Source organism: Pongo pygmaeus, chromosome 1 (assembly GCF_028885625.2).
Source record: "Pongo pygmaeus isolate AG05252 chromosome 1, NHGRI_mPonPyg2-v2.0_pri, whole genome shotgun sequence".
Taxonomy (NCBI): Eukaryota; Metazoa; Chordata; class Mammalia; order Primates; family Hominidae; genus Pongo; species Pongo pygmaeus.
The window spans coordinates 39,457,810-39,483,027 of record NC_072373.2 but is presented as its reverse complement, the minus strand read 5'-3'; the positions used below and the strand labels follow the sequence as shown (position 1 = coordinate 39,483,027).

General features: G+C 39.4%; 1 protein-coding gene across 4 annotated transcripts in view; it reads left to right on the top strand.

Annotated features, from left to right (window-relative positions):
* The window catches only part of SYT14 (synaptotagmin 14), a 234,118-nt gene that overhangs the window by 24,051 nt on the left and 184,849 nt on the right, over positions 1–25,218 (top strand). Inside the window, exon 1 of one of the 4 annotated variants that reach the window (XM_063672465.1) lies at positions 1,515–1,621. The exons of the other annotated variants lie outside the window; for them this stretch is intronic. The gene's annotated coding sequence lies outside the window, so the exon portion shown is untranslated. Of the gene's footprint in view, positions 1–1,514; positions 1,622–25,218 lie in introns of those variants that run through there. 4 annotated transcript variants of the gene reach the window in all.

Below are 25,218 nucleotides of genomic sequence, written 5' to 3'. Positions count from 1 at the left end.
ATTTTCATTTTTTCTGGTTCTTAGGGTAGATATCTTTTTTTTTTTGATATAGCTCAGTGACTTCTAGACACTACTGTTAAGGGACATTCTTGAATTGAGGAGACCAGTAGATTTTTGTAACTGCCCTGTTGGGGTACATTGTAAGCTTTTTTTTTTTTTTAACCTGGCTCAAGAAATTTCAATTAGGTTGTGAATTTATATAGCCTTGGTAGTAGCAGAGAATAGGGCTTTAGCTACTATAATTAACATGACAGTTTCATTTACAATTTAGTAGAACGTGGAAATCATGGAGCTATATTTTTTTTGATTCATTCTCAGCTTCTTTGAACTTCTTAATGAGAGGTTTATGTGCACCCAGAGGGAGGGAGCCTACCGCATTGACTCATGCTTGTTATTTTTAGTTTTGTATTCCAAATTCAGGCTGCCATAAATTAACATATACCCTAAGAGTAAAGCAGACCCCCAGTCTTTGAAGGGGAATGAAGTTCAAGAGATAAAGGGCAAGATTATATTATGGAGGTCATAGGAGTGCAAGAATCTAGAGTAATCCAAATAAAAATGGAGAGCAAATGGGTGATGAAGGCTATGAGAGCCCATCCTGTACCTCACTAAGTTTTCCTTTCTCTGAAATACCCATCTAAAAGTGTCATTTTCTTCTTCCCTTATTTCTTCCTCTAATGGCTGTATGAGTTGGAGTTTTACCATTGTAAAACTAAGGTGTTTACAGAATGATGTCTGTGGACCAACTTCAGAAATTTAAAGCCTATTTCAGTTTTTCCTAACCCGTCTGCATTATTCAGTTGAGTTATGGACTCTTTAATAAATCACATTGAAACGGAACAGAAGTTCATTTATTGCTACCGGAATAGAAAGACTAGAATGTTGTTTATCTGCCTGGTCCTTCGTTCAAGGGAGGTGGTCTAGGCATTCTTTTACTCAGAATAGACATTGTAGTTGAGATGCCCAGGGTGTGTGTAAAAAAGAAAATCTTTTTTTATTCTTGAGAGAAGAGGAATAGAGATGGATTGCTGAGATGGTCCTGACAGAATTGGTGTCATACATACCATCCACTATAGTTTCTTTGGTAAGGGTCCAGGTATTATACAAAATGTCCTATTGCCAATTTAGTTTAGATTTCTCTCTCCTAAGGTCTTTTCCGTTGGAAGGAGGGTAGGGAAGAGGGAAATTTTCTTGTTTTGTCGACCTATTTCATCCTAAAAGTTAGGCAGAGCAGTGGGATATATACTAAGTAATTTTGGCTTACGTATTTATTTTACCTAAATGAATTATATATATAAAAATATGTATGGCTGGGATCTTTTGATCAATAAAATTAATTTTCTGGTTATTTATTCTGGTTACATTATTCCTCCTCATTTTCATGAGGAGGAAAAATATCTACAGAGGACAGTTTTCATACATCAACTGAAATATGACTCATCTTTTCTACATTTCAACCCCAGAAGTTAGGTAAACAGAAACAAACCTTTAAGAAATACATCTACAAAATGAGAGTGATGAATCTGATGAAATGACAGATTTGGTGATGATTTCCTCAAAGAATTGGTTGTTCACATCAGCGCATCTCTAATTACTGTAAAATATGGGCTTCTTTAAACATGTAAGTGTTTACATCCACTTGTAATTTATTTCAGTCAGAGGTGTGAGGGAAGCATCCAGCTTTATATTAATCTCTAACTAATCAGCCAGCTGTACAATACCAGTTATTGGATAATTCATTTTCCCTGACAATTTGCAATACTACTGTTTTCATATGCTAAGTTGTTATACACGCTTGGGTCAGTGATATGGTTTGGCTCTGTGTCCCCACCTGAATCTCATCTTGAATTGTAATCCCCATTATCCCCACATGTCAAGGGAGGGACCAGGTGGGAGGTGATTGGATCATGGGGGCAGGTTCCCCCATGCTGTTCTCGTGTTAGTGAGTGAGTTCTCACGAGATCTAATGGATTTATAAGAGTTCGACAGTTCCTCTTCTCTCCCACCTGCCGCTGTGTAAGATGTGCCTGCTTCCCCTTCTGCAATGATTGTAAGTTTCCTGAGGCCTTTCCAGCCGTGTAGAACTGTGAGTCAATTAAACTTCCTTTCTTTATAAATTATCCAGTCTTGGGCAGTTCTTTATAGCAGTGTGAAAATGGACTAATACAGTCAGTTTCTGTAGTTAATATTTTTTTCTTTCTATTCATCTATATGTGTTTTCTGGAACCACTATTACACTGCTTTTATTATTGAGGCTTTTGTTACCTAGTAGAAAAGGGTTTCTTGCATTAGTGTTCATTTTAAACATTTTCTGGTTATTCCCTTATGTTTATTTTTCGATGAACTTGGGAATAAAGTATCCTCTCCTACAATTTATATTCCAAAAGAATCCTTTTTCCCAGAAAGAATCCTAATGCAATTGAGTTTCCTTGTACTCTCTCCCTGTCATGAGGGGTCACACAGAGCACACTTCCCTCAGCAATGAAAATGCAGCAACATGTATACCATCTTCCTGCCTAGGAAAGTCCATTAGAGACTCAGAGCCCAAGGTTTTCATTGAGGGCTTGCCATGTAAGCACCCTCTGCCTAGCTTGCAAAAAAAATGCAGATTTCCAAAAGGAATCTACGAGTTCAGCATAAACCATAGTATTTATACAAACAGTCTAGGCACAATAAACTACTTTTATCAATTAATGTTGACTGGGACCACTCTGAGGGTCAAGTTCCCAGATGCCAGCCAAGGGCCAACCTTATTAGCAGGCTTTTCTAAGGATAGCAGTCTCAGGTCTGCTATGTTCACTTTTTTTCTGTACAGAAGGTCACTGCCAAAGAAGGGCATGTTTTGACGAAGGCTATTTTAAAATAAAATTTTAGATTCAAGAGGTACATGTTCATATTTGTTATATGGATGTATTAATATATTGTGTGATGCTGAAATCTGGGCTTCTGTTGGATCCATCACCCAAAGAGTAAACAGAATACTCAATAGTTACTCAACCTATGTCCCCCTCCCTCTCTCTTCTCTTTTAGAGTCCCTGTGTCTATTGTTTCCATCTTTATGTCTGTGTGTACTCAGTGAGAACAAGTGATATTTGATTTTCTGTTTCTCCATTAATTCACTTAGGATGATGGCCTCCAGCTACATCTATATTGTTGCAAAGGACATGATTTCATCTCTTTTGTGGCTGCATAGTATTCCATGACATATATGTACCATGTTTTCTTTATCCAGTCAATCAATGGGCACCTAGTTGATTCCATGTCTTTGCTATTGTGAATAGCACTGGGATAAACATATAAGTGCGTATATCTTTTTCGTAGAACAGTTTGTTTTCCTTTGGACATATACCCAGTAATGAGATTGCTGGGTTGAATGGTAGTTCTATTTTTAGTTCTTTGAGAAATCTCCAGACTGCTTTCCACAGGAACTGAACTAATTTGCACTCCCATCAACAGTCCCTAAGCATTCCCTGAGGAAGACTTTTTGAGTTAGTTTTTATATATGATGTGAGATACATATCAAAGTTCACCTGGTATGGATATCTAATTGTTTCAGCCTCATTTTTTGAAAAAAACTATCCTTTCTCTGAAATGCCTTTGTCCTTTTGTATCAAATCAATAGATTATATATTTATTGGTTTATTTTTGAACTTTTTTTTTTTTTTTTTTTAGATAGGGTCTTTCTCTGTGGCCAGGCTGGAGTACAGTGGCGCCATCTTGGCTCGCTGCAACCTCCGCCTCCTGGGTTCAAACGATTCTGCTGCCTCAGCCTCCCGAGTAGCTGGGACTACAGGTGCGTGCCCACCACACCCAGCTAATTTTGGTATTTTTAGTAGAGACAGGGTTTCACCATCTTGGCCAGGGTGGTCTCGATTGCTTGATCTCATGATCCGCCTTCCTTGGCCTCGCAAAGTGCTGAGATTACAGGCATGAGCCACCGTGCCCGTTCTATTTTTGAACTTTATCCTGTTCCATTGATCTGTTTGTCTGCCTTGTTGCCAATACCAAAGTGTCTTTATTACTATAGCTTTATAACTATTCTTGAAGTGCAAGTCTATACATTTTATTTGTTTTCAGATTCATTCGCTTTTCCAGATCCTTTGCATGTCTGTGTGAATTTTAGCTTCAGTTTATCAATTTCTACAAAATAGCCTGGTGGAATTTTGGATGGGACTATGTTAGAAAAAAACACCTGTAGATAAGCTGGATAAAATGGACATTTATTTTAATATTATTGAGTCTACAGATCCATGAACCTAGTGTATATTTCTATTTAGTTCTTCTTTAATTTTCTTTAAATATATTTTGTAATTTTCAGTGTATAAGTCTTAAACATTTTATCAGATATATCCCTAAGCATTTCATATTTTTTAATGTTGTAAATAGAAATTTTAAATTTACATTTTTAGTGGTTCATTGATATTATATAGAAATACAGTTATGTTTTATACATTATTTTGTATGCTGCAACCTTGCTAAATGCACTCGTTAGTTCTAGTAGATTATTTTGTAGATTCTAAAGAAATATTTATGTAGATGACCGTGTCTATGAATAACGACAGTTTTACTTCTTCCTTTCCAATCTGGATGCCTTTTCTTTCTTTTTCCTGCCTTATTTCACTGACTAGAACTTCTAGTACAATGTTGAATAGAAGTAGTGAGAATGAGTATCTTTGCCTTGTTGGTGATCTCAAGGGAAAGCATTTAGGGTGATCTCAAGGGAAGAGCATTCAGTCTTTTGCCAGTAAGTATGATGTTAGATGTTTTTGCCTGGGTGAGGAACTTCCTTTTTTTTCCTAGTTTTCTGAAAGTTTAGAAGGAATGATTGTTGGAATTTTTCCAAGAAAATGCTTTTTCTGTATCTACTGGTATCATATGATTTTAAAACTTTTTTTGGTTTGTTTACATGATGAATCACATGTTAAACCAACCTTACATTTATGAGATAAATTCCACTTGTTCATGATGGATTATCCTTTTACTATATTGTTGGATTGAATTTGCTAAAAATTTGTTAAGACTTTTCGCGTGTCAGTAGGGATGCTGGTTTCTTTTCTTTTCTTTTCATGCCTTTTTCTAGTTTTAGTATCAGGATGATACTGGCCTGAGAGAATGAATTGGGAAGTATTCCCTCCTCTTGAATTTTGTGAGAGAGTTTATATATAGTTGGTATTATTTCTTTCTTAAATGTTTGGTACAGTTCACTAGAGAAGCCACCTAGGCCTTGGTGGCATAAACCTTCTTTATGGGAAGGTTTTTAACTGCAGACTTGATTTTTTAAAAAATATATAGGCCTCTTTAGGTTATCTATTTATTCTTGAGTGAACTTTTATTATTTCTGACTTTCAGGGAATTTGTTCATTTCATCTAAGTTGTTGGATTTATTTGTCTGAAGTTGTTAATAATCTTTTTTATCCTATTAATATCTGTAGACTTGAATAAAGATAATCTATTTCATTTCTGATATTGATAATTTCTGTCATCTCTATTTTTTCACTGATGATTATAGGTAAAGGTTTATTGGTTTTCTTGGTGTTAAAGAGTCAGGTTTTTATTTCATTTATTTTGCCTATTGTGTATCTGCTTTCTAGTTAATTGATTTCTGTTCTGATCTTTATTACTTCCTCTCTTCTGCTCACTTAGGGTTTTATTAGCTCTTCTTTTTCTGGTTTAAGATGTTTTTCAACTCTATCAAGTAGCACATATCATGTAATGCCCACTCTAGAATTCTGAAATTAAATTCATAGATAACATTACCTGCTCCTACACTAAATTTTTAAAGAAATCAGTATATTGAACTAACTATAACTGAGGAATAAAAGGAAAGGAATTTATAATGCAATGATAGCTATTTCAGTCTGTAAACAATCAGGTGAGATTGTACTATGGCAAGAAACAGTAACACAATCAGGTGCTTATATCTATGCATAAGTTCACTGGGACTGTGACAGAATGTAGCCTGATCTTAGGTCATTGACTGAGACCTTGCTTTCTAAAATAGACATTGAGTGCTGTACATAGTCCTATACTGACATATTGCTATTGACCAGAGTTCATAGTTTTACATTAGGGGTCACTCTTGGTGTTCTACAGTATAAGGGTTTTAACAAATGTATAATGACGTGTATCCACCATTATAGTATCATATGGAGTAGTTTCATCATCCTAAAACTCCTCTATGCTCTGCATATTCATCCCTTTCCCACCTCCACCCAACCCTTGGCAGCCACTGAATTTTGTACTGTCTCCATAGTTTTTTTTTTCTTTTCCAGAATGTCATATAGTTGGAAACATACAGTATGTAGGCCTTTCAGATTGGGTTCTTTTACTTAGTAATATGGATTTCAGATTCCTTCATGTCTTTTCATGGTTTAGTAGCTCATTTCTTTTAAAATAATGTAAACATTTATTGTAGATTCAGGGGGTACATGTGCAGGTTTGTTAAATGAGTATTTTGTGTGATGGTGAGGTTTAGGGTACCATTGATGCCACCACCCAGGTAGTGAACATAGTATCCAATAGGTAGCTTTTCAACCATTGCCTCCCTTTCTTCCTCCTCACTCTTATAGTTCCCAGTGTCTTTTGTTCTCGTCTTTATGTCCCTATGTACCCAGTGTTTAGCTCCCACTTATAAGTGAGAATATGTGGTATTTGGTTTTCTGTTTCTGTGTTAGTTCACTTAGGATAATGGCCTCTAGCTACATCCATGTTGCTGTAGAGGACATGATTTCATTATTTTTTATGGCTATGTAGTATTCCAAGGCGTTTATGGACACATTTTCTTTATTCAATCCACTGTTGATGGGCACCTAGGTTGATTCCATGTCTTTGCTATTGTGAATAATGCTGTGGTGAACGTATGTGTGCATATGCCTTTTTTGGGAGAATGATTTATTTTCTTTTGGCAATACCTGGTAATGGGATTGCTGCATCGAATGGTAGCTCTGTTTCAAGTTATCTGAGAAATCTCAGAGTTGCTTTCCATGGTGGCTAAACTAATTTACATTACCATCAACAGTGTATAAGTGTTCCCCTTTTTCTGCAGCCTCACCAGCATCTGCTAATATTTTACTTTTTAATAATAGCCGTTCTGACTAGTGTGAAATGGTATCTCATTGTGGGTTGTTTTTTCTTCTTTTTTTTTTCTTTTTTGAGATGGAGTCTTGCTCTGTTGCCCAGGCTGGAGTGCAGTGGCGTGATCTCGGCTCACTGCAACCTCCGCCTCCTGGGTTCAAGTGATTCTCCTTCCTCAGCCTCCCAAGTAGCTGGGACTACAGGCGCGTGCCACCACACCGGGCTAATTTTTTGTACTTTTAGTGTAGACGGGGTTTCACCGTGTTAGCCAGGATGGTCTTGATCTCCTGATCCACCCGTCTTGGCCTCCCAAAGTACTGGGATTACAGGCATGAGCCACCGTGCCTGGCCCTCATTGTGGTTCTGATTTTCATTTCTCTGATGATTAGTGATATTGACCATTTTTTCATGTTTGTTGGCTGCTTGTATGTCTTCTTTTGAGAAGTGTCTGTTTATGTCTTTGCTCACTCTTTAGTGGGGTTGTTTTTTGTTTGTTGAATTGTTTATTCCTTATAGATTCTGGATGTTAGATCTTTGTCAGATACATAGTTTGCAAATATGCAAATATTTTCTCCCATTCTGCAGGCTGGCTGTTCATTGTGTTGATTACTTCTTTTACTGTGCAGAAGCTTTTTAGTTTATGTAGTCCCATTTGTCTATTTTTGTTTTTGTTGCATTTGCTTTGGGGGTCTCAGTCATGAATTCTTTGCCTAGACCAACGTCCAGAGGAGGTTTTCCTATATTTTCTTTTAGAATTTTTATAGCTTCAGAGTTTACATTTAAGTCTTTAATCCATCTTGAGTTAATTTTTGTATATAGTGAGAGATAGGGGTCCAGTTTCATTCCGCATATAGTAATCCAGTTTTTCCAGCACCATTTATGAATAGGGTGTCCTTTCCCCAGTGTATGTTTTTGTTAACTTTGTCAAAGATCAGTTGGCTATAGGTACGTACCTTTATTTCTTGGTTGTCTCTTCTGTCCTGTTGGTCTATGTGTCTGTTTTTGTATCAGTACCATGCTGTTCTGGTTGCTATAGCCTTATACCATTTAGTTTAAAGTCGGGTAATGTGATGCATCCGGCTTTATTCTTTTTGCTTAAGATGGCTTTTACTATTTGGGCTCTTTTTTGGTTCCATATGAATTTTAGAATAGTTTTTTTTTTTTTTTTCTAATTCTGTGAAGAATGACATTGGTAGTTTGGTAGGAATAGCATTGAATTTACAGATTGCTTTGGGCAGTATGGCTTTTTTTTTTTTTTTTTTGAGGCAGAGTCTCACTCTTGCCCAGGCTGGAGTACAATGGCACAGTCTCGGCTCACTGCAACCTCCGCCTCCTAGGTTCAAGCCATTCTCCTGCCCTCAGCCTCCCGTACTGGGATTACAGGCATGTGCTACCACGCCCAACTAGTTTTTGTATTTTTAGTAGAGACGGGGTTTCACCATGTTGGCCAGGCTGGTCTCAAACTCCTGTCATCAGGTGATCCACCTGCCTCGGCCTCCCAAAGTGCTGGGATTATGGGTGTGAGCCACTGCGCCCGGGGCAGTATAGCCATTTTAATGATACTTACTCTCCAATCCATGAGCATGGAATGTTTTTCCATTTGTATCATCTATGACTTCTTTCAGCAGTGTTTGGTAGTTCTCCTTGAGGAGATCATTCACCTCCTTGATTAGATGTATTCCTAGATATTTATTTTTTTGTGTGGCTATTATGAAAGAGATTGTTCTTGGCTTGGCTCTCAGCTTAAACATTGTAAGTGTATAGAAATGCTACTGATTTTTGTACTTTGATTTTGTATCTTGAAACTTTGCTGAAGTCGTTTATCAGTTCCGGGAGTGTTTTTGTGGAGTCTTTAGGGTTTTCTCGGTATAGCATGATATCATCATTAAAAAGTGACAGTCTGACTTCCTTTTGTCCTATAGGGATACCTTTCGTTTCTTTCTCTTGCCTAATTGCTCTAGGTAGGACTTCCAGTATTATGTTGAATAAGAGTGGGAGAGTAGACATCCTTGTCTTGTTCCAGTTCTCAAGGGGAATTGTTCCAGCTTTTGTCCATTCAGTATAATATTGGCTATGGGTTTGTCATAGATGGGTCTTATTATTTTGTGGTATGTTCCTTTTGCTACCTAATTTGTTGAGGGTTTTTATCACAAAGGGATGTTGGATTTTATTGAAAGCTTTTTCCGTGTTGATTGAGACGATCATGTGGTTTTTGTTCTTGACTCAGTTTTTGCAGTGAATCGCATTTATTGATTTATGTATGTTGGACCAACCTTGCATCCCAGGAATGAAGGCTATTTGATCATGGCAGATTAACTTTTTGGTATGTTGCTGAATTTTATTTGCTAATATTTTGTTGAGAATTTTTGTGTCTGTGTTCATCAGGGATATTGGCCTGAAGTTTTCTTTTTTTGTTGTATTTTTGCGAAGTTTTTGTATTAGGGTGATGCTGGCTTCATAGAATAAGTTAGGGAGGAGTCCCTCCTCCTTGTTTTTCTGGAATACATTCAGTACAATTGGCACCAGTTCTTCTTTATGCGTCTGTTAGAATTTGGCTGTGAATCCATCTGGTGCAGGGCTTTTTTTGGTTGGTAGGGTTTTTATCATTGATTCAATTTTGGAACTTGATGTTGGTCTGTTCAAGGTTTCAGTTTCTTCTTGAGACAATCTTGGGAGGTTGTATGTTTCCAGGGACTTTTCCATTTCCTCTAGATTTTCTAGTTTTATGTGCATAGAGATATTCATAGTAGTCTCTGAGGATCTTTTATATAATTGGTTGTAATGTCTGGATCATCTCACTTTTTCTCTTTTTTAATCTAGTGGCCTATCAATGTTGTTTATTGTTTCAAAGAACCAACTTTTGGTTTCATTGATTCTTGGTATGAATCTGGGGTCTCAGTTTCCTTCAGTTCTACTCTGATTTTTAGTTATTTATTTTTTTCTGCTGCCTTTCAGGTTAGTTTGTTCTTATTTTTCTAGTTCTTCTAGGTGTGATGTTAGATCATGAAGATTTTTCTATTTTAGGTAGGTGTATAGCACTATGAACTTTCCTCTTAATGCTGCTTTTGCTGCATCCCGGAGATTTTTGTATGTTGTGTCTCTGTTTTCATTTATTTTAAAGATTTTTTAAATTTCTGCCTTAGTTTTATTGTTTATCCTAAAGTCACTCAGTAGCAAGTTGTTTAATTTCCATGAAATTGTGTGGTTTTGAGAGATCTTCTTGGTATTGATTTCTGTTTTTTTTTTCACTGTGATCTGAATGTACGGTTGGAATGATTTCAGTTTTTTTGAATTTATTGAGACTTCACTTATGGCTGAGCATGTGGTCTATCTTAGAGTGTGTTCTGTGTGCAAACGAGAAGAATGTATATTCTGTGGTTGATGGGTACAATATTCTGTAGATGGTTATTAGGTTCAGTTGGTCAAGTATCAAACTTAAGTCCAGAAATTCTTTGTTGGTTTTCTGCCACGATGATCTGTCTCATGCTGTCGGTGGGGTATCGAAGTCCCTCACTATTATTGTGTGACTAAGTCTTTTCATACGTCTAGAATAATTTGTTTTATGAATCTGAGTGCCTCAATGTTGGGTGTGTATGTATTTAGGATAGTTAAGTCTTGTTTAATTGGACACTTTATCATTATGTAATGCATTTCTCTGTCTTTTTTTATTGTTGTTGGTTTAAAGTATGTTTTATCTGATATAAGAATAGCGACTCCAGTTCTTTTTTTTTCTGTTTGTGTGATAGATCTTTCATTTCATTTTATTACTTTTTTATTATACTCTAAGTTTTAGGGTACATGTGCACAACATGCAGGTTAGTTACCTATGTATACATGTGCCATGTTGGTGTGCTGCACCCATTAACTCGTCATTTAACATTAGGTATATCTCCTAATGCTATCCCTCCCCTCTCCCCCCACCCCACAACAGGCCCCGGTGTGTGATGTTCCCCTTCCTGTGTCCATGTGTTCTCATTGTTCAATTCCCACCTATGAGTGAGAATATGCAGTGTTTGGCTTTTTGTCCTTGCGATAGTTTGCCGAGAATGATGGTTTCCAGCTTCATCCATGTCCCTACAAAGGACAGGAACTCATCATTTTTTATGGCTGCATAGTATTCCATGGTGTATATGTGTCACATTTTCTTAATCCAGTCTATCATTGTTGGACATTTGGGTTGGTTCCAAGTCTTTGCTATTGTGAATAGTGCCACAATAAACATATGTGTGCATGTGTCTTTATAGCAGCATGATTTATAATCCTTTGGGTATATACCCAGTAATGGGATGGCTGGGTCAAATGGTATTTCTAGTTCTAGATCCCTGAGGAATCGCCACACTGACTTCTACAATGGTTGAACCAGTTTACAATCCCATCAACAGTGTAAAAGTGTTCCTATTTCTCCACATCCTCTCCAGCACCTGTTGTTTCCTGACTTTGTAATGATTGCCATTCTAACTGGTGTGAGATGGTATCTCATTGTGGTTTTGATTTGCATTTCTCTGATGGCCAGTGATGATGAGCATTTTTTCATGTGTCTTTTGGCTGCATAAATGTCTTATTTTGAGAAGTGTCTGTTCATATCCTTCACCCCCTTGTTGATGGGGTTGTTTGTTTTTTTCTTGTAAATTTGTTTGAGTTCATTGTAGATTCTGGATATTAGCCCTTTGTCAGATGAGTAGATTGCAAAAATTTTCTCCCATTCTGTAGGTTGCATGTTGACTCTGATGGTAGTTTCTTTTGTTGTGCAGAAGCTCTTTAGTTTAATTAGATCCCATTTGTCAATTTTGGCTTTTGTTGCCATTGCTTTTGGTGTTTTAGACATGAAGTCCTTGCCCATGCCTATGTCCTGAATAGTAATGCCTAGGTTTTCTTCTAGTTTTTATGATTTCAGGTCTAATGTTTAAGTCTTTAATCCATCTTGAATTAATTTTTGTATAAGGTGTAAGGAAGGGATCCAGTTTCAGCTTTCTACATATGGCTAGCCAGTTTTCCCAGCACCCTTTATTAAATAGGGAATCCTTTCCCCATTTCTTGTTTTTCTCAGGTTTGTCAAAGATCAGATGGTTGTAGATATGCGGCATTATTTCTGAGGGCTCTGTTCTGTTCCATTGATCTAAATCTCTGTTTTGGTACCAGTACCATGCTGTTTTGGTTACTGTAGCCTTGTAGTATAGTTTGAAGTCAGGTAGTGTGATGCCTCCAGCTTTGTTCTTTTGGCTTAGGATTGACTTGGTGATGTGGGCTCTCTTTTGGTTCCATATGAACTTGAAAGTAGTTTTTTCCAATTCTGTGAAGAAAGTCATTGGTAGCTTGATGGGGATGGCATTGAATCGATAAATAACCTTGGGCAGTATGGCTATTTTCACAATATTGATTCTTCCTACCTATGAGCATGGAATGTTCTTCCATTTGTTTGTATCCTCTTTTATTTCATTGAGCAGTGGTTTGTAGTTCTCCTTGAAGAGGTCCTTCACGTCCCTTGTAAGTTGGATTCCTAGGTATTTTATTCTCTTTGAAGCAATTGTGAATGGGAGTTCACTCATGATTTGGCTCTCTGTCTGTTATTGGTGTATAAGAATGCTTCTAATTTTTGTACATTGATTTTGTATCCTGAGACTTTGCTGAAGTTGCCTTTCAGCTTAGGGAGATTTTGGGCTGAAACAGTGGGGTTTTCTAGACATACAATCACGTCATCTGCAAACATGGTCAATTTGACTTCCTCTTTTCCTAATTGAATACCCTTGATTTCCTTGTCCTGCCTGATTGCCCTGGCCAGAACTTCCAACACTATATTGAATAGGAGTGGTGAGAGAGGGCATCCCTGTCTTGTGCCAGTTTTCAAAGGGAATGCTTCCAGTTTTTGCCCATTCAGTATGATATTGGCTGTGGGTTTGTCATAGATAGCTCTTATTATTTTGAGATACGTCCCATCAATACCTAATTTATTGAGAGTTTTTAGCATGAAGCGTTGTTGAATTTTGTCAAGGGACTTTTCTGCATCTATTGAGATAATCATATGGTTTTTGTCGTTGGTTCTGTTTATGCTGGATTATGTTTATTGATTTGCGTATGTCGAACCAGCCTTGCATCCAGGGATGAAGCCCACTTGATCATGGTGGATAAGCTTTTTGATATGCTGCTGGATTCCGTTTGCCAGTATTTTATTGAGGATTTTTGTATCGATGTTCATCAGGGATATTGGTCTAAAATTCTCTTTTTTTGTTGTGTCTCTGCCCGGCTTTGGTATCAGGATGATGCTGGCCTCATAAAATGGGTTAGGGAGGATTCCCTCTTTTTCTATTGATTGGAATAGTTTCAGAAGGAATGGTACCAGTTCCTCCTTGTACCTCTGGTAGAATTCGGCTGTGAATCCATGTGGTCCTGGCCTTTTTTGGTTAGTAAGCTATTAATTATTGCCTCAATTTCAGAGCCTGTTATTGGTCTATTCAGAGATTCAACTTTTTGCTGGTTTAGTCTTGGGAGGGTGTATGTGTTGAGGAATTTATCCATTTCTTCTAGATTTTCTAGTTTACTTGCGTAGAGGTGTTTATAGTATTCTCTGATGGTACTTTGTATTTCTGTGGGATTGGTGGTGATATCCCCTTTATCATTTTTTATTGCATCTATTTGATTCTTCTCTCTTTTCTTCTTTATTAGTCTTGTTAGCGGTTTATCAATTTTTTGATCTTTTCAAAAAATCAGCTCCTGGATTCATTAATTTTTTGAAGGGTTTTTTGTGTTTCTATTTCCTTCAATTCTGCTCTGATCTTAGTTATTTCTTGCCTTCTGCTAGCTTTTGAATGTGTTTGCTCTTGCTTCTCTAGTTCTTTTAATTGTGATGTTAGGGTGTCAATTTTAGATCTTTCCTGCTTTCTCTTGTGGGCATTTAGTGCTATAAATTTCCCTCTACACACTGCTTTGAATGTGTCCCACAGATTCTGGTATGTTGTGTCTTGGTTCTCGTTGGTTTCAAAGAACATCTTTATTTCTGCCTTCATTTTGTTATGTAGCCAGTAGTCATTCAGGAGCAGGTTGTTCAGTTTCCACGTAGTTGAGTGGTTTTGAGTGAGTTTCTTAATCCTGAGTTCTAGTTTGATTGCACTGTGGTCTGAGAGACAGTTTGTTATAATTTCTGTTCTTTTACATTTGCTGAGGAGTGCTTTACTTCCAACTATGTGGTCAATTTTGGAATAAGTGCGGTGTGGTGCTGAGAAGAGTGTATATTCTGTTGATTTGGGGTGGAGAGTTTTGTAGATGTCTATTAGGTCCACTTGGTGCAGAGCTGAGTTCAATTCCTGGGTATCCTTGTTAACTTTCTGTCTCGTTGATCTGTCTAATGTTGACAGTGGGGTGTTAAAGTCTCCCATTATTATTGTGTGGGAGTCTAAGTCTCTTTTTAGGTCTCTAAGGACTTGCTTTATGAATCTGAGTGCTCCTGTATTGGGTACATATATATTTAAGGTAGTTAGCTCTTCTTGTTGAATTGATCCCTTTACCATTATGTAATGGCCTTCTTTGTCTCTTTTGATCTTTGTTGGTTTAAAGTCAGTTTTATCAGAGACTACCCTGCCTTGTTTTTGTTTTCCATTTGCTTGGTAGATCTTCCTCCATCCCTTTATTTTGAGCTGATGTGTGTCTCTGCACGTGAGATGGGTTCCCTGAATACAGCACACTGATGGGTCTTGACTCTTTATCCAATTTGCCAGTCTCTGTCTTTTAATTGGAGAATTTAGCCCAGTTACATTTAAGGTTAATATTGTTATGTGTGAATTTGATCCTGTGATTATGATGTTAGCTGGTTAGTTTGCTCGTTAGTTGATGCAGTTTCTTCCTAGCATTGATGGTCTTTACAGTTTGGCATGTTTTTGCAGTGGCTGGTACTGGTTGTTCCTTTCCATGTTTAGTGCTTCCTTCAGGAGCTCTTTTAGGGCAGGCCTGGTGGTGACAAAATCTCTCAGCATTTGCTTGTCTGTAAAGTATTTTATTTCTCCTTCACTTATGAAGGTTAGTTTGGCTGAATATGAAATTCTGGGTTGAAAATTCTTTTCTTTAAGAATGTTGAATATTGGTCCCCACTCTCTTCTGGCTTGTAGAGTTTCTGCAGAGATCAGCTGTTAGTTTGATGGGCTTCCCTTTTTGGGTAACCCGGCCTTTCTCTCTGGCTGCCCTTAACATTTTTTCCTTCATTTCAACTTTGGTGAATCTGACAATTATGTGTCTTGGAGTTGCTCTTCTGGAGGAGTATCTTTGTGGCATTCTGTGTATTTCCCGAATCTGAATGTTGGCCTGCCTTGCTAGATTGGGGAAGTTCTCCTGGATAATATCCTGCAGAGTGTTTTCCAACTTGATTCCATTCTCCCCATCACTTTCAGGTACACCAATCAGACATAGATTTGGTCTTTTCACATAGTTCCATTTTTCTTGGAGGCTTTGTTCGTTTCTTTTTATTCTTTTTTCTCTAAACTTCTTGCTTCATTTCATTCACTTGATCTTCCATCACTGATACCCTTTCTTCCAGTTGATTGCATCGGCTCCTGAGGCTTCTGCATTCGTCACGTAGTTCTCATGCCTTGGTTTTCAGCTCCATCAGGTCCTTTAAGGACTTCTCTGCATTGGTTATTCTAATTAGCCATTCGTCTAATTTTTTTTCAAGGTTTTTAACTTCTTTGCCATGGGTTCAAACTTCCTCCTGTAGCTCGGAGTAGTTTGGTCGTCTGAAGCCTTCTTCTCTCAACTTATCGTTCTCCGTCCAGCTTTATTCTGTTGCTGGTGAGGAGCTGCGTTCCTTTGGAGGAGGAGAGGCACTCTGATTTTTACAGTTTCCAGTTTTTCTGCTCTGTTTTTTCCCCATCTTTGTGGTTTTATCTACCTTTGGTCTTTGATGATGGTGACGTACAGATGGGGTTTTGGTGTGGATGTCCTTACTGTTTGTTTGTTTTCCTTCTAACAGTCAGGACCCTCAGCTGCAGGTCTGTTGGAATTTGCTGGAGGTCCACTCCAGACCCTGTTTGCCTGGGTATCAGCAGCAGAGGCTGCAGAACAGCAGATATTGGTGAGCAGCAAATGTTGCTGCTTGATTATTCCTCTGGAAGTTTTGTCTCAGAGGAGTACCTGGCCGTGTGAGGTGTCAGTCTGCCCCTAATGGGGGTGCCTCCCAGTTAGGCTACTGGGGGGTCAGGGACCCACTTGAGGAGGCAGTCTGTCAGATCTCCAGCTGCGTGCTGGGAGAACCACTACTCTTCAAAGCTGTCAGACAGGGACATTTAAGTCTGCAGAGGATTCTGCTGCCTTTTGTTTGGGTATTCCCTGCCCCCAGAGGTGGAGTCTACAGAGGCAGGCAGGCCTCCTTGAACTGTGGTGGGTCCACCCAGTTCGAGCTTCCTGGCTGCTTTGTTTACCTACTCAAGCCTGGGCAGTGGTGGGCGGCCCTCCCCCAGCCTCGCTGCCGCCTTGCAGTTTGATCTCAGACTGCTCTGCTAGGAATGAGCGAGGCTCCATGGGTGTAGGACCCTCCAAGCCAGGCGTGGGATATAATCTCCTGGTGTGCTGTTTGCTAAGACTGTTGGAAAAGTGCAGTATTAGGGTGGGAGTGACCTAATTTTCCCGGTGCTGTCTGTCTCCCCTTTCTTTGACTAGGAAAGGGAATTCCCTGACCCGTTGCGCTTGCTGGGTGAGGCGATGCCTCGCCCTGCTTCAGCTCATGCTGGGTGTGCTGCGCCCACTGTCCTGCACCCACTTTCTGACACTCCCCAGTGAGATGAGCTGGGTACCTCAGTTGGAAATGCAGAAATCACCCGTCTTCTGCGTGGCTCACGCTGGGAGCTCTAGACTGGAGCTGCTCCTATTCAGCCATCTTGGCTCCACCCAATAGATCTTTCTTCCACCCTTTTCTTTGAGCCTATGAATGTTGTTATGCATGAGATGGGTTTCTTGAGGACAGCAGACAAATGGGTCTTTTTTTTTTTTTCCCCCAACTTTTAAGTTTAGGGCTACGTTTGCAGGATGTGAACGTTTGTTACAGAGGTAAACGTGTGCCATGGTGGCTTGCTGCACAGATCATCCCATCAGCTAGGTATTAAGCCCAGCATCCATTAGCTATTCGTCTTGGTGCTTTCCCTCCTTCTGCCCCCCACTCTCCAATAGGCCCCAGTGTGTGTTGTTCCCCGCCATGGGTCCATATGTTCTCATCATTCACCTCCCACTTGTAAGTGAGAACATGTGGCATTTGGTTTTCTGTTCCTGGGTTAGTTTGCTGAGGATAACGGCTTGTGGCTCCATCCATGTCCCTACAAAGGACATGATCTTGTTTCTTTTTATGGCTGCATGGTATTCCGTGGTGTATATGTACCACATTTTCTTTATCCAGTCCATCACTGATGGGCATTTAGATTGATTCCATGTCTTTGCTATTGTGAATAGTGCTACAATGAACATGTGCATGCATATATCTTTATAATAGAATGATTTATACTTCTTTGGGCGTATACCCAGTAATGGGAGCATTGCTGGGTCAAATGGTATTTCTGCCTCTAAGTTTTTGAAGAATCACCACATTGTCTTCCACAATAGTTGAACTTAACTTACACTTTTACCAACAAGGTAAAAGTGTTCCTTTTTCTCTACAACCATGCCAGCATCTGTTATTTTTTGACTTTTTAATTATAGCTAGTCTTACTGGTGTAAGATGGTATCTCATTGTGGTTTTGATTTACATTTCTTCGATGATCAGTGATGTTGAGCTTTTTTTCATATGTATGTTGGCTGCATGTGTATCTTCTTTTGAGAAATGTCTGTTCATATTCTTTGCCTACTTTTTAATGTTTTTTTCTTGTAAATTTGTTTAAGTTCCTTGTAGATGCTAGGTATTAGACCTTTGTGAGATGGATAGATTGCAAAATTTTCTCCCGTTCTTTAGGTTGTTTGTTCATTCTGATGGATAGTTCCTTTTACTGTGCAGAAGCTCTTTAGTTTAATTAGATCCTATTTGTTAGTTTTTGCTTTTGTTGCAATTGCTTTTGGCACTTTTGTCATGAAATCTTTGCCAGTGCCTATATCCTGAAAGGTAGTGCCTAGATTTTCTTCTAAGGTTTTTATAGTTTTGGGTTTTACATTTCATTATTTATTTTATCTCAAGTTGATTTTTGTGTATGGTATAAGGAAGGGGTCCAGTTTCGGTTTTCTGCATATGGCTAGCCAGTTCTCCCAGTGCCATTTATTAAATAGGGAGTCCTTATTCCATTGCTTGTTTTTATCAGGTTTGTTGAAGATAAGATGGTTGTAGGTGTGCAGTCTTATTTCTGGGTTTCTGTTCTGTTCCATTGGTTTATGTGTCTGTTCTTGTACGAGTACCAAGCCGTTTTGGCTGCTGTAGCCTTGTAGTATAGTTTGAAGTCGGGTAGCATGATGCCTGCAACTTTGTTCTTTTTGCTTAGGATTGTCTTGGCTATTTGGGCTCTTTTTGTCCCTATGAATTTTAAAATAGTTTTTTTTCTAATTCTGTAAATAATGTCAATGTTAGTTTAATGGGAATAGCATTCAACCTATAAATTACTTTGGGCAGTATGAATTTTCATGACATTGATTCTTCCTATCCATGAGCATGGAATGTTTTTCCATTTGTTTGTGTCGTTTCTGATTTCATTGAGCAGTGGTTTGTAGTTCACCTTGAAGAGGTCCTTCACTTCCCTTAGCTTTTTGCTTTGTAGTTTTTATTGTGTGGAAGCTGTGTAGGGTCTATGGGCTATGTACTTTATTATGTTTTTGTGGTAGCAGGTATTGTTCTTTCATTTCCATGTTTAGAATTCCATTAAGGATCTCTTGTAAAGCTGATCTGGTGGTAATGAATTTTCTTAGTGCTTGCTTGATTGGAAAAAGATTTTATTTTTTCTTTGCATATGAAGCTTAGTTTGGTGGAATATGAAATTCTTTGTTGAAATTTATTTTCTTTCTTTTTCTTCTTTTTTTTTTTTGAGGCAGGGTCTCACTCTGTTGCCCAAGCTAGAGAGCAGTGTTGGCGATTGTAACTCACCGCACCTCAAACTTCTGTGCTTAGGCAATCCTCCCACCTTAGCCTCCCGAGTAGCTGGGACTACAGGTGTGTGCCATCACACCTGACTAATTTTTAATTTTTATTTTTTGGAGAGATGACATCTTGCTATGTTTTTCATGCTGGTCTCAAACTCCTGGCCTCAAGCAATCCTTCTGCATCAGCCTCTCAAAGTGTTGGGATTATAGATGTGAGCCACTATGCCTGACCCAGACTTTCTTCTTTTCAAGAAAGCTGAAAATAGGCGCTTATTCTCTCCTGCCTTGTAAAGTTTCTGCTGAGAGGCCTGCTCTTAGTCTCATGGGGTTCCATTTGTGCGTGATCTGACACCTTTTTCTCTAGCTGCCTTTAAGATTTTTTTCTTTAGCATTGACCTTGGACAGTCTGGTGACTATATGTCTTGGTGATGTTTGTTTTGTATAGTATCTTGTAGGTGTTGCCTCGATTTCTTATATCTAGATGCCTACCTCTCTTGCAAGATTAGGAAGATTTTCTTGCATTATTCCCTCAGTTATGTTTTCCAGATTTACTTTTTCTCTTTCTCAAGAATGCCAGTAATTCATAGGTTTGGTTACTTTACATAGTCCCATATTTCTCAGACTTGTTTATTAATTATTATTATTATTTTTTAAATAGGGTCTCACTCTGTAACCCAAGCTGGAGTGCAATGGCGCCATCACAGCTCACTGCACCCTTGATCTTTTGGTCTCAGGTGATCTTCCCACCTCAGCCCCCAGAGTAGCCAGGACTACAGGCATGTGCCACCATGGCTGGCTAATTTTTGTATTTTTCTTGGAGACAAGGTTTCACCATATTTCTTAGTCTGGTCTCAAATTCCTGAGTTGAAGCAATCCACCTGCCTCAGCCTCCCAAGGTGCTGAGATTATAGGCATGAGACTGCTTTTAAAATTCCCTTTACTTTTGTGTGACTGGGTTAGTTTAAATCACTGGTTTTGAAGTTTTGAAATTTTTTTTCTTTAATAGCTCGTTTGTTTTTAACACTGAATAGTATTCCATTGTCTGGATGTTGCACAGTTTTATTTATCCATTCACCTACAGAGGGACATGTTGGTTGCTTCCAAGTTTTGGCAATTATGAATAAAGCTGCTGTAAGCATCAACGTACACATTTTTGTATGGATGTAAGTTTTCAACTTTTTTCAGTAAATATCAAGGAATGTAATTGCTGGATCATATGGTAAGAGTATATTTAGCTTTGTGAGAAGCAGCCAAACTGTCTTTTAGAGTCGCTGTGCCATGTTGCATTTACAGCAGCTATTAATGAGGGTTCCTGTTGCTCCACATCCTCATCAGCATTTAGAGTTGTCAGTGTTCTGGATTTTGGCCATTCTAATAGGTATGTGGTGGTGTCTCTGTTGTCTTGATTTGCATTACCCTGATGACAGATGTTGTGGAGTGTCTTTTCATATGCTAATTTGCTATATGCTTATCGCTTTTGGTGAGGTGTCTTTTAAGGCCTTTGGCCCATTTATTCATCAGGCTTTTTTTTTTTATTGTTGAGTTTTAAGAGTTCTTTATATATTTTCGAAACAGTCCTTTATCAAATGTGTCTTTTGCAAATATTTTCCTCTGATCTGTAGCTTGTCTTCTCATTTTCTTCACATTGTATTTTGCAGAGCAGAAGTTTTAAATTTTAAATTGAGATCCAGTTTATCAACTATTTTTTTTCATGGATTGTGCCTTTGGTGTTATATTTACAAAGTCATTTTTGGCCATTACTTCTTCTGATATTGTTCTGCCTTTTTCGTCTTCTCCTTTTGGTTCTCCTATGATACATGTGTTGGTACGTTTGATGTTATCTCACAGACCCTCATTATGTTCATTTTTCTGCCTTCTTTTTTTTCCCCTGCTCCTCAGACTGGATCATTTCAATGGTTTTATCTTAATGTTTACTGAGTCTCTGATTTGCCTGGCCAAATCTGCCTTTGAACATCTCTAGTAGACTTTTCATTTAATCTAGTGTACTTTTCACTATCAGAATGTCTATTTGGTTTCTTTTTATATTTTCTATCCCTTTATTGACACTCCCTATTCATACAGTGTTCTGATTTTCTTTGTGTGTGTGTGTGTGTGTGTGTTTGTCCCTGGTTTATTTTAGCTTATTAATCTTATTTAAGAAAGTTCATTAAACATCCTTAACTAGTAATTCTAATTTTGGATCTTCCTCAGAGATTGTTTCTGTGAAATTCTTTTATCTTGAGAATGGGCCATACTTTCTTGTTTCTTTGAAAGCTTTGTAACTTTTTGTTGAAAACAACAGTTTGAACACTCTATTGTGGTAATTAGAATTGAGATTGTCCTACTCCTCAGGGATTTCTCATTTTTGGTTAGTAGGTGCTGCGGTCATCCATTTAGTGACCTCCCCAGACTATTTTTGAAAAGTCTTTATTCCTTCTTGTATATGGCCAGAGATTTTTTTTTTCCTTATGTCTGTGGTCAGACAAGGACCTCTCAGAGGTTTTCCTAAATGTCTGGATCCAAAAAACCAACCAAAGATGTATGTGCCATCTGGAAATAGCCACTGCTGGCAAAGCCACTGCAGCCTGAGGCAGCCAAAACAAAGGCAAGCATCTACATCTGTCCTTCAGGGAAATGCCAGAATGATCAAAATGCACAACTGCCAATTTTTGGAAGTCAGGGTCCTTACTGCTGATTTTAGTGCCAGCTAGCCACTCCAGGTATATGAGCTGATGTCCCCATTGCCAAGGTGGGGCTGAAAGATGGGGGATGGTAGCTGTTTTGTGCATACTGTTCTCTTACTGAGTTTCAGCAGTCTCTCCCTTCAGCAAGCACATCCCTCGTTGCTGCAATTGTCCAACAAGGTTCCGGAGTTTTGAAATAGTTGATTCTGACAATTTTTTCCTGTTTAATGGTTGTTTCAGTGGAGGTACGTACCCTTGAAGCTTCCTTCTCCCTCATTTTCTGTGATGTCATTCTTATCTTTAAAAAATTTTTAAATAATAAGATGAAAATTATTTTTTAGTACACTGTATTCTTTTTGTTGTGTATCTGGGTTTCCATCTTGTGTCATTTTCTTTCTGTCTGAAGAACTTTAATATTTCTTACAGCAGATTTGCTGGTGTGGTGATGTTGTCTTTCAACATTTGTGTATTAGTCCATTCTTGTATTGCTATAAATACCTGAGACTGGGTAATTTATTATAGAAAAGAGGTTAATTGGCTCACGGTTCTGCAGGCTGTATAAGCATGGCACTGGCATCCCCTCAGCTTCTGGAGAGGGCTCAGGGAGCTTTTACTCATGCTGGAAGGGAAAGTGGGAGCAGGCACTTCACATGGCAAAAGCAGGAGCAAGAGAGTCAGTGGGGAAGTGCCACACACTTAAACAACTAGATCTTGTGAGTACTCACTATTTCAAGAACAGCACTAAGCCATGAGAATTCTGCCCCCAGTACCTAAACACCTCCCACCAGGCCCCACCTCCAACATTGGGAATTACATCTCAACATGAGATTTGGACGGGGACAGATATACAAGCTATATCATTCCACCCCTGGCCCCACCAAATCTCATGTCCTTCTCATGTTGCTAAATATAATCAGGCCTTTCCACTAGTCCCCCAAAGTTTTAACTTGTTGCAACACTAAAAGTCCAAAGTCTCATCTGAGACAAGGCAATTGCCTTCTGTCTAGGAGCCTGTAAAATCAAACAAGTTATTTACTCCCAAGATACAGTGTGGATAGAGACATTGGGTAAACATTTCCATTCCAAAAGGGAGAAATCGGCCAAAAGAAAGGGGCTGCAGACCGCATGTAAGTTCAAAACGCATCAGGGCAGTCATCAAATCTTAAAAGTTCCAAATCAGTCTCCTCTTTGACTCCATGTCCTATATTGAGGGCACACTGCTTCAAGGGGTGGGCTCCCAAAGCCTTTGGCCTCTCTGCCCCTGTGGCTTTTTGGGGGGTCAGCCCCCACAGCTGTTCTTCCAGGATGGAGTTGAGTGCTTGTGGCTTTTCCAGGTGTATAGTGAAAGCTGCTGGTGGATCTGCCACTCTGGAGTCTGGAGGACAGTTGCCCTTTTCCCACAGCTCCACTAAGAGTGTCCCAGTGGGGACTCTGTGGGGCCTCCATCCTCACATTTTCCCTGTGCACTGCTCTAGTAGAGGTTCTCTGTGAGGCCTTCATCCCTGCAGCAGTCTTCTTCCTAGACACTCAGGCTTTTCCAAACATCTTTGAAATCTAGGCAGAGGCTGCCAAGCTTCCGCTACTCTTGCACTCCAAGTGCCTACAGGCTTAACACTACATGGAAGCCTCCAAGGCTTACAGCTTGCACTCTCTGAAGCAGCAGCCCAAGGTATACCTGGGCCTTTTTGAGCTGAGGCTGGAGCCAGAGTGGCCGGGATGCAGGAGCAATTTCCCAAGGCTGTGCAGGGCAGCAGGACCCTAGGCCTGGCCCACAAAACCATTTGGTTCTCCTAGGCTTCAGGACCTTTGGTTGGAAGGGCTTCCATGAAGGTCTCTGAGACCTTTCTCCCATAGTATTGGATATTAGTACTTGGCTCCTTTTTAATTTTGCAAATTTCTCTAGGAAGTGGTTGCTCTGCAGCCTGCTTGAATTCCTGCCTTGAAATTGGGCCTTTCTTTTCTACCACATGGCCAGGCTGCAAATTTTCCAAACTTTTATGCTCTGCATCCGTTTTAAATGTAAGTTCCTACGTTAGTCATTTCTTTGTTCCCACATCTGAACATAGGCTGTTAGAAGCAGCCAGGCCACATCCTGAATGCTTTGCCACTTAGAAATTTCTTCTGCCAGGGGCTGGGCGCGGTGGCTCACACCTGTAATCCCAGCACTTTGGGAGGCCGAGGCAGGTGGATCACGAGGTCAGGAGATCGAGACCATCCTGGCTAACACGCTGAAACCCCGCCTCTACTAAAAATAATAATAATAAAAAAAATTAGCTGGGCAAAGTGGCGGGCGCCTATAGTCCCAGCTACTCAGGAGGCTGAGGCAGGAGAATGGCACCAGGAGGTGGAGCTTGCAGTGAGCTGAGATCACACCACTGCACTCCAGCCTGGGTGATAGAATGAGACTCTATCTCAAAAAAAAAAAAAATTTCTTCTGCCAGATACCTTAAATTATCTTTCTTTTTTTCTTTTTTGAGACAGAGTCTCACTCTGTTGCCCAGGCTGAAGTGTAGTGGTGTGATCTCAGCTCACTGCAACCTCTGCCTCCCGGGTTCAAGCAATTCTCCTGCCTCAGCCTTCTGAGTAGCTGGAATTACAGGCATGCACCACCACACCCGGCTGATTTTTGTATTTTTCGTAGAGACAGGGTTTCACCATATTGGTCAGGCTGGTCTTGAACTCCTGACCTTGTGATCCGCCCACCTCAGCCTCCCAAAGTGGTAGGATTACAGGCCTGAGCCACCATGCCCGACCCAATTATCTTTCATTTTCAAACTTACACAGATCCCTAGGACATGAACACAATGCAGCCAAGCTCTTTGTTAAGGCATAATATGAGTTACCTTTGCTTCAGTTCCCAGTATATTTGTCATTTCCATCTGAGACCTCAGCAGCCTGGACTTGATTGTCCATATCAACATCGTCATTTTGGTCACAACCATTTAACTCATCTCTAAGCAGTTCCAAACTTTCCCTCATCTTCCTGTCTTCTTCTGAGCCCTCTAGACTATTCTAACCTCTGCCTGTTACCCACTTCCAAAGTTGCTTTCACATTTTCAGATATCTTTATAGCAGAGCCCCAGTCCTTGGTACCAGTTTTCTATATTAGGCCATTCTTGTGTTGCTATAAAGAAATACCTGAGACTGGATAATTTATAAAGAGGTTTCATTGGCTCACAGTTTTGTAGGCTGTACAAGCATGGCACTGGCATCTGTTCAGCTTCTGTAGAGGCCTCAGGGAGCTTTTACTAATAGTGGGACATGAAGTGGGAGCAAGCACTTCACATGGTGAAAACAGGAGCAAGAGAGAATGTGGGTGAGGTGCTACACACTTAAACAATCAGATCTTGTGAGTACTCACTATTGCAAGGACAGCACCAAGCTGTAAACTATCCTCCCCCATGAGGATCCTCCCCAAACACCTCCCACTAGG